Consider the following 17,558-nt stretch of genomic DNA (forward strand, 5'->3'; position numbering starts at 1 on the left):
GAAGGTGGATTTTAGAGGCAGAAATGCAGTAGTTAGTGTCAGATGTCCACTTTCCTTTATTATCTGAGTGAATTTGAAAGGCATGGTAAACTTGCTGCATATTATTTTTTCCTACAGAAAAATGAAAATGAACCCATCTTGCAAATTTAAACTTGAAACCTAGTAAAATCTCAGGATTGAATGATGCATTATCATTGTTATCATAATAATTATGCCAACATTATTGCTTCTTTGGACTACAGGTATGTAATGTAAAATCCTCTGACTTTGAGATATTGTATTTGTATGATATACCACAAGATATTTCCTATTCAGTTGCAGGAATGCGTAGAGGGTTTGCCTTATGCAGGGTGATCATACTTGTTGATGGTTTACCACGTTATTCAGAAACATGCAAGAATGAAACTACTGTAATAAAATAACATTTTTAGAAGAGATATTGTGGGTTATATTCAGAACTTCACACATGTTTGGACAAGTGCTTTGCTAGTTGAACCAATTTTGATTTTTCTATCCTCAAGAAAAAATACTATCTGAAATGTGCTTTTTTTTGTTGCAATGCTCTAGTTATTTTGTATTTTTTTTGAGGTTTTAGTCTCTTAGACTTTCCCTCTGTCTTTCTACTTCTCCTGGGTCTGAAACAGGCTTTCTCTCTGAAATATAATTTAATAGTGTAATTCTTAATTTACTATCCCTTTATATTGATGAAAATCAAGAACTGTTCTGAAACCAATGTTTGTGAACTGATTTAAAGATCTAACTGGTTGTCATACATGCCCCTCAATTTCAGAACCTATGAATGCTCTGATTAGATCTTGGTTGCTAATGGCTTTTAATTAGATTTCTTATCCTCAGTTTTTATTTCTATAATCTTCACAAGATTAGGAAAGTATAGCTATGATTCAAACTTTTAATCTTGCTACTTCATTTTCATAAATGTTGTGATTATAAGTGTGCATCATTATGCTAGAAGAAAATTCTCACCTATGAAGTGGTAGTACATCTCACTCATTTACATTCAAGCTTGCACCAATATCTTTTTTGTTTTTTTTTCATTTTTTATTTGTTTTTTTTCTTTTTTATTGTAATTAATAGAAGTGATAGTATAAGAATTTGACATTCAAGTTTGTGCCAAATTGGATATTTATGTATAAATGATTACAATACAGTTTTTGATAGAGTAGGAGTAGACAAGGAAATCAAAGAGTGTACATTGAATGAAATAAAGCAGGGCCAGTAAGACAAAGTGTGTTTGTGTTTTCTCATATATGTATGTTTGATCTAGAACACAACTTTCTATGTAATCATATACAAGGGCATTTGCATGTATCATGATCAAGTTCACAAAAACATAATATAGGTGGGACTTTAATGTGTTCTCAAAGCATTCTAACAATAAACTGATAGCTTAGCAAAACAGATATCAAAAATCTGAAACATGATTTGGGTGGGGTGATATGAGGGAATGGAAAGGGAACAGGGACTCATACAGATACAAAATTCAATATATGTATGCAAAAAAGGAAAAGAGAAACTGGCCAGAGAAGGAATAGATGGGAAAGGAATGATAGAAAGGATGACTGAAAAATATCATTGTACTCATGAATTTACATTTTAAATTGCAACCCCTTTGGACAAGCATTTGAATAAAAAGAAATTAATTAAAGTGAACATTACCCTCAGGGATATGGAAAACTTCATTAGTCCAAACTAGCAGCATTTCTGATATATAAGCCTGTTAATGCTTCAAATGAGAACTTTTCCATGTGAAATACCTAACAGTACTCCTAAGGAGATTGAATTTTGTACACTGGGGCCTCAGGCTTTGTTCAGTCTGTCAGGAGCACGTTCAAGATTTTACAGATACTACTAATTCTTACATCAGGAAGAAGCCAGAAAAGTGAGCACATAAGCGACAGCCATACAGAATTCTTCATGATTATGGGTGAAGGAGGTCAAACACCAAATGGTTAAGATACAACATCTCTCAAGCACAGTGGAGAGGAAGAGGGCTACAGATTTAATATGATCTTTTAAAAAATGAGTTCAATCTTTTTAATAGATTCTCTAGTGGCTACAATTAATATCAGCTAGAAAATAAAACCTGAAGACGATGTAGTTTATTGTATGTGGGAAAACTAGGATGAAAATTAAAAGAGAAATTCACAAATGGTAGGGATAGGATTAAAAAGTGCTCAGTCTGCAGCATCAATTGTCTGCTTCATAAACTTTGCTGAATAAATTCATTTGACAAACTGGTTACAATTCTGATATTTGCCTTATGATTTCATATGGATATTTTGGGGACTGCTCACCATTTTAGATAAAATAATACACGTTTATATAGGGATATAGGAATGGTTGGATATTTTTATGATTAGTCAATTTCAATTCTTCTGTGACCCATACAGCATACTAAGATATAATTAATTTTTTGTACATGTGTACTGCCACATACAAGCAGGTCTTACTTGACTTCATTGGTTGTACTTATTAAGGATGATGGCTAGATGAAAATGAACCCGGGGTAACTTCTAAATTATTTGCATTCAATCACCAAAATAACTTATGTTTTGTTTTAATAAGCTCTTGACTTTTAAAAATAATAGAAAGACTATGTACATTTGCAATACCAACACCCATGTATGGCTTTCAAAAAATTCTGCCTCTTAATGGCCTATATATTTCTCTGCTTTTGCAAGTTGGTTTGACCTAATATTTAACTTCTAGGTTTCTTCCTTCTCTTCCTTCTCCTTTCCCTCTTCCTGTATTTCTCTTTCTCCTCCCTCTCCTCCTCATCATTCTCACAGTCTTCTTCCTTCTATTCCTCCAACATTTCCTCCTTTTCTTCTTTCTCTTCTACTATTTTATTTTATTTTTGTAGTTTCTCAGGGTCTTTCAATCAGTTGGCTGCCTTGAACATAGCTTGTCCAATATCACTTAAGCCACGCTTCCAGAACAGCTTTGTGCTGGTGTGTTGCTCTCCGGCAACAGCGGTATGAGAGGAATACCCAGGGCCAGGCTGCAGTACCAAGGAGCCGAGTGAGAGGGTAAGAGTTGACAGCTCAGTCCACCACCCAGTCACCAGAAAAAAACCACACACTGAGCCCGGGCCTGTGTCACCCTGAAAGGGCAGCAGATCTCAAGTATATTGCGTCAGGCACATAGTTAAATACTTTGGGAAAAAGTGGAAGAAGGAAAGAGGAAGAAGAGAGGGCAAATAGAAAATAACCACGACATTGTTACCAAGGGACAAGGCAGGTCTCAGGTTAAGTCGCTAGATGTGGCCAAGTGGAAAGCCCTTGCGTGTGCTAAGAGCACACTCGTGCTGGAGAATCTAGTTATGCCATGTGAAACAGCACATGAGGTGATCCCGACCAACGCCCAATAATGGCCACGAGCCCAAAAGAAGTGAAAAGGTCCCAACACTGGTGCAGTGTGGACATAGTTTCTCAATTCTTTCTTCCCAGGATGGCTTCAAATTTTGGTCTTCCATTTCTCAACTTATCAATTTCCTGAATAACTTGCTTAAGGTTTTAACCACTATCTCAATCCTCCAATATCTCATTTCCAACAAACAGGACTTGGCATAAAAGAAGAAAGAAATTCCTTTTCTCAAATAAAATAAAGTTATACAAACATGTAAAGTGATTTTTGTTTTTTATCTCTCTATGTTGTACTCTTCTCTGGGCAGTAACTTTAGGAAATAAAATTCTGTCTCTTCTCTCTCTCTCTCTCTCTCTCTCTCTCTCTCTCTCTCTCTCTCTCTCTCTCTCTCTCTCTCTCATGAGAAAACAGTTACATGTGCCATGAAAAAGAAATTTTGCATTTCTGAATAATCAGTAAGCCTAGAAGAGATTATAAGGGAAATTCAAACATATACAGAATTTAATAATAATGAATGCGCAAAATGCTATCTATACCGAGACACAGCAAAGGCAATATTAAGAGGAAAAGTTATAGCTTTGAACCTAAAGCAACAAAATGGAAGAGTCTCAAATAAACACTGTAATGACACACCTTAAGTACACTGAAAAATGGGAACAAGTCAAATGGCAGCCCGGTAAAGGGAAACAATTAAAATTCAATGAGAAATTAATTATATATTTGTTTTTTTATAAATTTTCATTGTAATTAATAGAAGGGTTACATTATATTCATGAGGTAGAAGGTGCATTACTTCACATATATTGATATCCTTTCTAATGTCTTGGTCCCCATTTCCCTCCCCCCACCCCCTCCCTCATCTTGCTTTCTTCCCTTCCCTATCCGACTTCAAATAACCAAAATATGCATATATAAAATGTATCAGATAACCAGGTGAAATAATGTAACAATATGAGATACCCAAGGGACAGCAAAAGAGGTGAGAGATACCATAGTACATTAAGGACAACAATCATTCATTATATGGATTTTGTTTATATATCCTGGAGCTCCTTTCATTTAGCGTCATACTACATGGCCTTATGTATATAGGTTTTGTTCTATTCTAAATCTCTAGTTAAGAAAGCCCAAGGTTTCTACTGATTATGACAAATGAGGGAAACCATTGAGCCTATATTCATTTGAGTCTGGCTTACTTTACTAAATATGATTTTTTTCTAAGTCTTTCCATTTCCTTACAAATGAGATGATGTCGTTCTTTCTGACAGCAGCATAGAATTCCATTGTGTATAAATAGCACATATTGTTGATCCACTCATCAACTGAGGGGCATCTGGGTTGGTTCCATACCTTTGCTATGGTAAATAGTGCTGCAGTGAACATCATTGTGTTAGTGGATTTAAGGAATTATATATTTGTAAATGAAAAGCAAAACTAATAAAAAAGAGATGATTCTCAAAATATTAACAAAATAACAGACCCTTAGCAAATTTGATTTTTTCAATATGTTTTATTGTAATTAATAGAAGGGTTACATTATATACACATGATACAAGGTGCATTACTTCACCAACCTTGATACCCTTTCTCATATCTTGGTCCCCATTTCCCTCCCTCCACCACCACCCCTCATCTTGTTTACCCCCTTCCCTATCTTATTTCAAATAACCAAATAAGCATATATATAATATATCAGATAATAAAGTTAAATGTTGTAACAATATGAGATAACCAGAGAAAGCAAAAGAGATGAGAGATAACATATTACATTAAGGACAACAATCACTCATCTGGCTCTTGTTTCTATATCCTAGAGGTCATTTCATTTAGTGACATTCTATATGGCCTTATGTATCTAGGTTTTGTTCTATTGTAACTCTAAGGTTAAGGTTTCTACTGATTATGACAAATGAGGGAAATCATTGACCCTATGTTCCTTTGAGTCTGGCTTACTTCACTTAATGTGGTTTTTTCTAAGTCTTTCCATTTCCTAACAAATGGGGCGATGTCATTCTTTCTGACAGCAGCATAGAATTCCATTGTGCATAAATACCACATCTTATTGATTCACTCATCAACTGAGGGACATCTGGGTTGGTTCCATATCTTTGCTATGGTAAATATTACTGCAAGGAACATCGTTGTGCTAGTGGATTTAGTATGTCCTTGTTTCTGGACTATTGGGTAAATGCCAAGTAATGGAATTGCTGGGTCATAGGGGAGCCCTATGTTTAGTCTTTTGAAGAACACCATACTGCTTTCCATAGTTGTTGAAATAGTTTGCACTCCCACCAACAGTGTAGTAGAGATCCCCCTGTTCACATCCCTGGCAGCATCTGTTGTTATTAGATTTCTTGATTATGGTCTTTCTAATTGGAGTGAGGTGGAATCTTAGAGTTGTTTTGATTTGCATTTCCTTTATGGCCAGAGATGTTGAGCATTTCTTCATGTGTCTATAGGCCATTCTCATTTCTTCTTCAAAGAAGACTCTCTTGAAGTCTTTGCCCCATCTTTTAATGGGATGGTTATTTCTTTGGAGATTAATTTGGGAATGATTCAGCTTTTTGAGCTGTTGATATATTTTAGATATGAGGCCTTTGTCTCTTTTATGGTTAGTGAAGATTTTCTCCCACTCTGTCAGCTTTCTAGTTAGTTTGCATGCTATATCTTTTGCCACTTTAATGCAGTCTCACTTATTCAGACTTACTCTGATTTGTTGAGTTTATGGGTCCTTATTAAGAAAGTTTTGACCTGTGCGAAGGAGACCCTGTGCATCTCCTATTCCTTCTTGTAAAGTTTTCAGTGTATCTGCTTTTACCTCAAGGTCTTGGTCCATTTGGAGTTAATTCTAGTGCAGGGTGACAAAGAAGGATCCAACTTTATTTTTCTGCACATGCTTAACCAGTTCTGCCAGCACCACTTGTTAAAAAGGCTGTCTTTCTCCATTCTATTTTTTGGTCATAGGTATGTGGCTTAATATCAGGGTTCTCAGTTCTATTCCATTTGTCTTCAGGCCTATTCTTGTGCCAGTACCAAGTGGTTTTGTTCACTATAGCTCTGTAATAGAGTCTAAAGTTTGGTATAAATTCCTCCTGTGCTGTTCAGAATTGTTTTTGCTATATTGGGTCTTTTATTATTCCATATGAAATTTTGAATTGCCTCTTGTATTTCCTTTAAGAATGACATTGGGATTTTGATGAGTATTGCATTGAAATTGTGGATAGCCCTTGGTAAGTTTGCCATTTTCATGATGTTAATTCTTGCAATCCAGGAGCATGGGAGGTTTTCCTATTTCCTCAGTTCTGCTTTAATTTCCTTTTTCAGGCTTTTTTTTTTTTTTTTTTTTTTTTTTTTTTTTTTGCAAATCCTGGGCCTTGCGCTCAGGGCTGAGCACTATCCTTGGGCTTTCTCAAGGCTAAAATTCTACCACCTGAGACACAGCACCACTTCTGGCATTCTTCTATGTATGTGGTACCGAGGAATTGAACCCAGGTCTTCGTGCATGCTACGCAAGCACTCTACCACTAGGCCAAACTCCGGCACCCCTTTTTCAGGCTTTTAAAGTTTTTATGTGTAGAACATCTTTGAAATTTTCTGTAATGCTGGTTTGGTTGCTCCATCATGTTGCAACTTTTCCTTGCAATGGAAGCAATAGAAGTTTTTTTGGTTTTTTTTTTCCCTCGGTTATGAATGACAGCTTATCTGGGTAGAGTATTCTTCATTGGTAGTTATTTATCTTAAGGGCATGGCATATATCTTTCCTATCTCTTCTTGCTTGCATGGTCTCTGCTGAGAAATTTGGGGTTATTCTGATTGGTTTGCCTTTGTAGGTGATTGATCCCTTCTCCCTGGCTGCTTTTAGTATTCTTTCTGTATTGATCCTGTATGAATTATAACGAGGCAGTGGGATGTCCTTTTCTGGTCAGGTCTGTTCGGAGTTCTAAAAGGTTCTTGTATCTGGATGGTCCTGCCCTTCTGGATATTTGGGAAGTTCTCTGAGATGATTCCCTGATGTATATTTCCAATACCATTGACTTCTTTCTCCAGGCCCTCCTCAATACCAGTTAGCCTTAAATTAGGCTAGCTTCCTTACATTGACATAAATCCTTTATTATGGACTCCTCTATGGCTTCCTCATGTTCATGTACCATCTTCTTTATAGTTTCATCTCATTTAAATATAGCTTCCTCATGTATCTCTTTCTGTATGTTTTCAAACTTTTCATTAATCATGTTTCATTGCATTTGTGTAGCATTTAGAGAACTCTTCTAGTTTTGCCATTTCCTGATTATATTGGGTGGGAGATGCTATTCCGTGATTTGCCATTTTTCTTGAGTTTCTTGTTCTGCCCATTTGAAAATGGGAGCAAGATTAATATTGCACAAGACTACAATTTTGCAAGATATATCAAACCTAGTGCTCTTAAGCTGGCCAGACAATAGATGTTCACAGCTTTAGATTAGTATTTCCACTCTCTCTCTTTTTCTGCACTTACAGACAAATCTAATACAACCACCGGTCACCATTTTATGACCAAAAAAACCCCACAATCTACTCTCTATTGCATTTAAGTCCCTCTGGACCTACATCATATTTGAACACCTAGATATACAGTATTGCTCCACAACCATCAACTGTAGACCCATGCATTATAAAAGTTGAGGGATGAACAGAGGACAAGAGATAGAAAAATAGTATGAAAGATAAGAGGGGAGGTGAGAAAAGAGTAATGTAGGAGTGTAAGATTAATATAGTAATGAAGGGAAGAGATAGTATAAGGATAAGTGACATAAGGTAATAGAAAGGGAAAATAGTTGAGTACAAAATTTAGAAAAAAATATGTTAAAACTTATGAAAATAAGAAGAGTAATAAGAAGAATATATAAAGAAAAGAGGAAGGTATATATAGGAGAGTTCAATGATAAAATTGTTCAAAAAGTAAAAATAAGCAAAAAAAGAAAAAGGGAAAAGAAAAAGAAAACCAAGATAAAGGTGGAGGGAGATCCCACACAATTGTGAGTTCTTAGAGAAGAAATACTTGGGTGAAGAACCAACAGATTAAAAGGCAGGTGACTATATCCTTAAAAATATATTTTGTGGCCAGGAGTTTGGCCTAGTGGTGGAGTGCTTGCCTATCTTGCACGAAGACCCAGGTTCGATTCCTTGGTACCACATACATAGAAAAAAGCCAGAAGTGGTGCTGTGGCTCAAGTGGTAGAGCTCTACCCTTGAGAAAGTCCAAGGACAGAGCTCAGGCCCTGAGCTCAAGCCCAGGACTTGTAAAAATAAATAAATAGATATATTTTGTATCCAGTTCGTACCCAGCGCTGTCACTATGTTTCTAGGAATGACCACAATGATAGAAGGAAAGCAGCAAAAAAAAAATCCAAAAGGAAGGAATCATGACATTTAAAAAAAAGGTGGAGATAAAATGGCAAAAAATAAGAACATATAAAAATGCAAATGAGAAAAGTTAGAAAATGAAAAACAAAACAAAATGGGGGTAATCATACACCCACATCTTTCTCAAGTCTGCTGTTTGGTGCTGATATGGGGACAGAGGGTGCCACACTATGTGCAGAGGATATCCAGACAGTTTGTTTTCCATTAGTCCTGGGCCCTGTCTCTACAACTCTGGCACATTGCTCCCCAAATGAGAATGAAGGTGTTTAGAAGATTTGGAGCTAGAGTTCTGACTGTCTATAGAAAGAAAGGAAATGAAAAGTTTATTTTTCCATAGCTTGCAGAGTGTGTGTGTGTGTGTGTGTGTGTGTGTGTGTGTGTTATCATTTGCTTGTTATTTGCACAGTCCTTTAAGTGACAGAAATATTAGATGGGTGGGGGCTGGGAATTGGCCTAGTGGTAGAGTGCTTACCTATCATGCACAAAAACTTGAGTTCAATTCCTTGGTAGCACATACATAGAAAAAGCCAGAAGTGGTGCTGTGGCTCAAGTGGTAGAGATCTAGCCTTGAGAAAGCCCAAGGACATTGCTCAGGCCTTGAGTTCAAGCCCCAGGACTGGCAAAAATAATAAAAATAAAGATGGTATCACCTCTGACTGGCCGCCTGTTTAGTACAGGGAATGCTACCCTCCTTTTATTTGCATAGTAGGAAATTGATTCCCCTTTTAATTTTTTTTTGTCTGAGACTGGAACTTGCTGTCTGACTTTTGGTTTGCTCATTATCACCTGAGCCAAGCTTACACACAGCCTGAGGGACCCATCTGCCTCACAGCTGCAGCATTTTTGGTACACAGAATGCCTTGTCTCTGTGAAATACTGAAAACAAAATAGTGCCAAGCACACTCACACAGCAAGAAAAGTGACGTTTTCAAATAAATGCTCTAGTAAATGATTTACTTAAAGATGCAGTCTGACCAGTAGCTCATGTGGCTGATACATAGTTTGTCTTGGAGTATGTCACAGAAACTGAGGTTCAGAGAGAGCAGGAAAGACTAGAAACTGGGTCCTCTGTCTCCGTGAGTTGTAAGTGCTTGTATTTGATATTTCAAAGTATTATTCTAACCTTGCTGAGAGCTTGTTCAAACTTTAGACCAGGTGAGTTCTATAAATAAACTGTTCAACAAATACAGTTTCCAACACTCCTGACAAGATGTCTTGTGGAAGGCTGGGGGTGTGACTCAAGTGCTGGAGTGTATTTAGCAAGCCAAAGGCCCCAAATTCAAACTCCAATATTATTTTTCTTTGTGGGTCATGGGGCTTGAACTCTGGCCCTTGGTCATGTCCCTGAGCTCTTCAGCTCTAGGCTACCACCATACTTCTGGGCCTGAGTGTTGTCCCTGGGCTCTCAAGATCAAGGCTACCACCCTACCCTTGAGCCAATCCCCACTTCCTGAGTGGTTAATTTTTTTAAAAAGTATTTATTAACATTGATTTTTACATCATATTTCAAATGACACATTTAACAAACAAGTATTCAAGAAGGGAATCTCTATATACAATCACTGGCACTTAGATTTTAGAACCTAATTGAAATCAGGCTGTGGATTTGTATGACATAGATACATATTAATCTATGTAATAAAACACTATGCCTTTAGACTCATAAATTTTTATGTCTATGTATTTGTGTTTGTATTTCCAATACCATGTCCATAGCATTGGGTACACAAATACTGAGTCATTGCTCTTTAACTGTTTGGATCTAATAGCCACATATTAAGGGTACCATGCGCCTTTTGTTCCTTTGGTCTTGACTTATCTCATTCAACATGATTCGCTCTAGATTCATCCACTTCCCTGCAAATGCCATTATTTTATCTTCTCTGTTGGCTATGTAGAATTCCATTGTATATATGTAGCACATTTTCTGTATCCATTCATCTGCAGTAGGACATCTGGTTTGTTTCCTTTGCCTGGCTATAGTGCAGAGATGAACATAGCTGAGCAGGTGTCCTTATCATATCCTGGGTTATGATGTCCAGGATACATGCCCAGGAGTAGTATGGCAGGGTCGTAGGGAAGGTCTATGCTTTAATAGCTATGCTTTTAGTTATCAAGAAGCATCTTTGGCTTTCTGGCCTGAACATTATCCTTGAGCTTTCTAAAGGCTGGCACTCTAACACTTGAGACATAGCACCACTTCTTTTTCTGTGTATTTGGTACTGAGGAATTGAACACAGGGCTTCATGTATGTGAGGTATGCACTCTACCAGTAGGCTACACCCCCAGCCCACATCATATTTTTGAAGAATATTAGCATCTCCTAAAGACTTCATATAGAATTGCCCAAGTAGCTGGGTATGGTGGCTAACACCTGTAATCATAGCTACTCAGGAGGTTGTGATTTTAGGATCAAGGTTCAAAGTTAGCCCAGGCACAAAAGGACGTGAGACTCATCTCCAGTTAACCTCTAGAAAACTGAGAAATGGGGGCTTGTCTCTTGAGTTGGAGAGCTCATGGACATCACATGTTAAAAGTTGTGACATTATAATAGTTGGTGTTAAGCCCCTGACCAGGCATGGTAACTTGTGCTCACAAGTCCAGGTTTCTTGGTTTGCCTAGGCAGCTACTCCTCCCCAACTACACTTTATCCTGTAAAATAAAAATAAAAATAAATAAATGTTACAAAATGGGGGATAATATTCAGGGTTTTTTTGGGGGGGTGACAGAGTATTAAACTTGTGTCTGCACTAACTTCAGGAACAAAACACTTTAAAAAGTGTTTTTTCTCCTGTTATTTGGCTTTGTGGTTTTTCTGATCAGTTTGTTTGATAGGGCAGAAAAAATAAAAGCTGATGGAGCCATGAGCAGTTTGTTTACCAGGAGGGCAGCCCCACCTAGGAGAAGGAACTTCCACTAGCACCAGGGGCAGACAACCCAAGAAGCTGGCTCTAGGAAAACCTTTGCCCTTTTGAGTGATGGCGCTGCCAGTATCACTTCTCAGGCTCCAGATGGTTTGGCAGGGTCTTTGCCAGCAGTCAAGATGGAGCTTCCCTTGGCTGATGGGGGAAGGGATTCCTTCCCAATGCTATTCTGTGAGCAGAAGTGGAAACTTCTCCACGGAGTTACTCACAAATTGCTGGATTTTCTGGTTCCGTGAAGCTGGCAGGTCAGCGCCATGGCCGGGTGACAGCTCTGGGCTCAGGCAGCTCTGTCTTGCTCTTTCTAGAGCCAGCAGGTCTTTTCTGTTGAGAAGTGCTGTCTGTTCGGGTGCCGGCTCCACTGCTCCACGCTGTCTTCTTGCACCGGTTTCCTGCCTTTTTCCTCTCTGATTGAGATTTCTTTGGTGCTAAAGCTTACTTAGGATCGATCTTTGGGTATGAACTTTCCTCTATGATGCTAGAACTGGTATCTTGGTGAGAACTCAGAAAGAGTCACACTGAACCGCCGCCATCTTCCCTGATCTGCAAATTTGATTTTAAAAATAAAGAGAACACACATAAATAGATAAATAAAATTAGAGATATAAATGCAAACATCACAAACAAAAATAAGCAAGAGTAAGAATATTTCGAGAAAATAATTTGTAAACCTTTATGTAAAAAATTGTTGAATCTGGGAGAAATGCAAATATTCCCAGAAACCATCATTATATACAATATGTTAATATAACATATTATATATCAATTTTATATGTATCTTACCTGTATATATCATATAACATATATTACAATATATTCTATCCTATTAATATAGTATAATATATTAATATAATAAACATGTTATATGTTCTATATTATAATATAGAATTTATAGAATATATTCAATATTATAATACATAATACATTATATAATAGATATTTTTGTACTTTATGTGTTCTATAATATGTTATATAATATTCATTATATATCCTTGTATAAACTATATAATATTATGTATTTATATACATTGATATACATAAACAAAACCAAGAGTATTTAACCCCACTAAATAGACCCTTAGTAAGAAATGAAAATGAAATGGCAATAAAAGATCTGATGCAAAGCCCAGGACAGTATGGATTTTTAGATGGATTCTGTAAGGCCTTCAAGGGAGAATTCAGTCAAACAAGATTTGACAAGATGCAACACTCCTTTATGATAAAAGCTCTGTAGAAGCCAGTAATCTATGGAACATTCCTCAGTGTAATAAAGAAAATGTATAACAAAGCTACCACCAGCATTATACTTAATGATGACAAGTTAAAAATATTTCCTCTACAATGAGGAATGAGATTAAGACATCCATTCTCTTCACTACTCTTCAACATAGTATTGGAATTTGTAGCTAGGGAAGTAAGGTAATGTGGGGCACGTCACATCAAGGGTAAAAGGCCTACCTCGTGGTCCAGTGTTCACTTCCAGTGCGTGTCTCCTGGTTGGGAGGTTTGGCTGTGGTCTGTGATGTAAAATAAGGCTACCTCGAACCCATGGATTGGCCCTACTGCCCTCTCTGACCGCACCTACCACCCCATGTCATGCCTATTTTCATGCTAATAGACTCCTGCTTCTTTCTTTAGCCCCTGGTATTTTCCCATTAAAGGAGTCTGCTGTGACATTCTCCCTGGCGCGTCTGTGTCTTCCCTCTGGAGAGGGAGGGCTGGGTGAAGGCGGCCAGCCAGCCCTATCCTTTCTCGGTCTCGTCTTAGTCGGGGTGTGTTCTCTTTGCCCTTCATGCTGGTCAGGAGGCAGAGTGCTAAAAACCCCGACAAGGTAAGAGACACATAAAGGGAATCCAAGTAGGGAAAGAAGTAAAACTATCCCTCTTTATTTAAGGGACCTCATTATTCTATATTTAAAGAATCCCATAGATTCCTCTCCCAAGTTAGTTTAGTGGATCCTAAACTTGAGCAAAGGAGCATGGTCTATAATCATTCCTCAAAAATCAGTAGCTTTTTAATTGGCCAACAATGAGAAGATTAAGACTGAAATCATGATAGCAAGTCCCTTTGTAAAAGTCTCAAAAAAATAATTATTAATTAATTTAATCAAAGATGTGAAGAACTGCTATTCCTGAACAGGAAGGATTAACATCCTGAAAATGCCAGTGCTGCTTAGAAAAATGATGAAATTCAGCACAATACTTACCAAAATCCCCAAAACTTTCTGCAACAAAATAAAGGAAGTCCAACAATTCATATAGAATAAGAAAAGACCCCTACGTAGTAAAAACAATCCTTAACAGGAAGAGAAGAATATCACTCTAAACTTGAAAATCTATTGTAAAGCCATTGGATTATGATGTGATCCTGGCACAAAAATGGGCCTGAGGAAAATGGAACATTATAGAAGACACAGAAATAAACCCACAGACATATAGCCACCTAACCTCTGATAAGGGGGCCAAAAACATAGGTTAGAAGAAGGACAACCTCCTCAAGAATTGGTGCTGGCAGAATTGGTTATACACATGCAGAAAACTGAAACTAACTTTCATATATTACTCTGTGCCAAAATCAACCCCAAACAGATTAAAAAAAAAAAAAAACCTCAATAGAAGGCCAGCTACCATGAAAATATCACAGAAAGGAATCAGGGAACACTACAGCTCTTCAGCATAGGTAGAAACTTTCTAAGCAAAGATTCAGAATCACACATACAAAAATCAAAGACCAGATAAATTGGGTTGCATCCATGTGAAGAGTTTCTGTAAGGCATAGGACTTAGCTCACAAAATCAATAAAAAGACCACGGAATGGGAAAATATGCTTTAATAACTCTGCAGAACCCAAGAGCTTCAAAACTAAAATATACTTAGAGCTCAAAAATTAGAATCACCAGAAATAAACTACCAATGAAACAATAACCCACTTAATAAATGGGCTAAAGAATTAAAAGCAGACTTCCCAGATGGAAGAATGGCCAATAGACACATAAAGAAATGTTGAACACATAAGGCAATAAAAACTGCAAATCAAAACAACACTGAAATTTCACTTCACACCATTTGGAATGTCCATATTAAGCAGTAATGGAGTTTCCTCAAAGGCGAAACGTAGAGATTCCCTATGACTCAGCAATTCCACTTCTAGTCATTTATCCATCACATAGCAAACAATGCCATCCTAAAGCTACCAACACAACCATGTTCATTACAACACTATTTACCATAATAAAGGTATGAAACCAACCCAGATGCCACTCAGTAGATGAATGGATCAAGAAGATCTTGTACTTATACACAATGGAATTCTTTGCTACCATCAGAAAGAATGACATCACCCCATGTGTAAGGAAATGGCAAAAGTTACATTAAGTGAAATAAGCAAAACCCAAAGGAACATAGACCCAGTGGTTTCCCTCATTTGTAATAATTAGTATACATCTCGGACTCTCCTATCAGAGGATCATAATAGCTCAAAAGCTATGCACATAAAGTCATATAGGATGAGACTAAATGACAGGATCTCTAGGATATGGAAACACAAGGTTTATCTTTTGTGACTGTTGTTCTTAATGTACTATTATTTCTTTTCTCCTTGTTCCCTCTTATGGTTAATTTCATGTGGTTACTCTTTCTGAGAGTGTTACATAGTATAATATATATATATATATATATATATATATATGTTTGTTTATTTGAAATTGGAATGGAAAGGGGGGAAACAAGATGATTGTGAGGGTAACAGGGACAAAAAAAGGAGAAGGGGTATCAATGTGTGAGAAGTAATGCATCCACCACCTGATGAATGTTATTGTAATCCCTCTATACATTATTCCAACAATAAAATTTTCCAAAAGAACAATTCTGTGCAATGAAGAGTTGAAGACTATCCATAACCATGAGTGGGTTTGCAAATACATGTCCATCAACTGATCAAAAGAAGACCATAGGAATTGGTAGTGGATTATCATCTAAAAGACCATGAAGAAGGGCCATCCATTCAAGTCAAGCCCAGATTGTTGACATAAGAAATGTTACTTATTTTAAGCTATTAAGGTTTACAATAACTATTATTCTACACAAATATCCAATATATCAGTTGAATAGTAGGAAAATGTGGCAGATCATTGTTATGGGGAATAAAATGTAGTGAAAGTCCAGGGCATAGGCAAGATTGAAAGGGTAGCTGATAACATTAAGGGAATTATAGTTAAAAATTACTCTGTCTAATCATATAAAGGACAGTCCATAATATGCTTTAACAGGGGAATCAATTCAAAGATTATACAAGTTTCCTTGTGCAACCTCTTGTCAGTTAATAGTGTGTTGATGTCATGTTTACTTTCTACAATAAACTTGCGTTGGTATTGTTTTAATATTTCAGCAAATACATTCCTAAAACTCAAATTTATTGTTTGCAGATTAATTCAGCACTTCTGGAACCATTTTTTAAAAGTAAATGATATTTCAAAATAAGTAATTCACTTATTTGGTAATTCATTGTGCTTTCTATCATAATAAGTACTGTGATTTCAACTTTAATGTTTCATGCATACATAAGACTCTGATATAAACAGGAATCCAAAAATATTTATAATGCTACAAAAAAGTCATGCTAACAGAAATTCTTTTCTTTTTTCTTTGCTTTTGTTTTTGGCCAGTCTTGGGGTTTGAACTCAAGGATTGGGCACTGTCCCTGAAATTTTGTGCTTAAGGCTAGAACTCTACCAATTGAGCCACAGCACCACCTCCTGTTTTTATTTTTTCCCCAGTAGTATATTGGAGATGAGTCTCACAAGGACTTTTTTCTCCTGGGCTGGCTTCAGACCATGATCCTCAGAGCCCAGACTCCTGAGTAGCTAGGAGTACAGGCACATGCCATCACTCCCTGTCTTCTAAAATTCTTTTTAAAAAAATGAATATTGGGAATAATTGTCATGCTGGTTTCTACCAGCTAGATAGGGGGTTACCATAGTGATAAATGTATAACATCTATATTTCTATGAAATCACCTGTATAGGAGTAGACATTCTAATAAAATATATTGCACAGCTAGAATAATATTTGCCCTTTGTAGAATAGCCTCAATATGTGGGCATTTGATGTTCTTGTGATATATTTTAATTTAGTAAAAATGCACCACCCTTCACTCAGATCACATTTAGCTACCAATGCATGTTTTCTTTTCTGAAATTCATTTGTCCATTATAACTTTATTGTCCAATTAATATGTACTGAGTCATGTAATAAAATGTGTTTCTTCACAAAGTTATCTAATTAATCTAATAAAGAAGCATAGTTCAACTATCACTTTATGGATTTTTTTGGTTAAACCCTAATGACATTCATCTGCTACATGCCTTATGAATCTTTAATAATCTGTACACATGTTTTTCCAGTTGGTAGAGGCTAACAAATTTGAGATTCTTTTGGGTGACCCAAGACTATCTTGAATTTTGTATATTGAATTTTGTATATATTCCTAAGCTTATTATATGATCCCATTATTAATTTTTTAGAACTATTACCTGGTAATAATTAGTAATAGCTACTTTTTAAACCAAGTGCCCTTTTTCCTTCTCTTCATTATGGAAAATTGTTTTCCAGTAAATCTTTTTCCCTTTTAGTCTTTTATTGTAGATAAATAAGAATCTGCCAAATTTATGTAATTTGATAATACCAGGAAAATTCATTGACCTCACAATTTCCTATGATTCTTTCTGATTTTTACTTTTGAAATCCAGTTTTACTAGGTCTAACATATAAAACAAATATTTAAAGGGAAGACACGATCATAACTGAAGGCATCAGTTCCATAAATGTGTTATGAACCCTTGCTCGATTG

The 17,558-nt window shown here is 36.5% G+C and overlaps 1 non-coding gene across 1 annotated transcript; it reads left to right on the forward strand.

The window, feature by feature from the left end:
• The first annotated feature begins 8,898 nt into the window (after positions 1-8,898).
• On the forward strand, positions 8,899-9,032 carry LOC150056625 (small nucleolar RNA SNORA55). The gene has a single exon (XR_016537338.1). It is a non-coding gene; the product is annotated as a small nucleolar RNA SNORA55 (small nucleolar RNA).
• Positions 9,033-17,558: the final 8,526 nt, after the last annotated feature.

Source organism: Megascapheus bottae, chromosome 12 (assembly GCF_031878675.1).
Source record: "Megascapheus bottae isolate mThoBot1 chromosome 12, mThoBot2.hap1, whole genome shotgun sequence".
Lineage (NCBI taxonomy): Eukaryota > Metazoa > Chordata > Mammalia > Rodentia > Geomyidae > Megascapheus > Megascapheus bottae.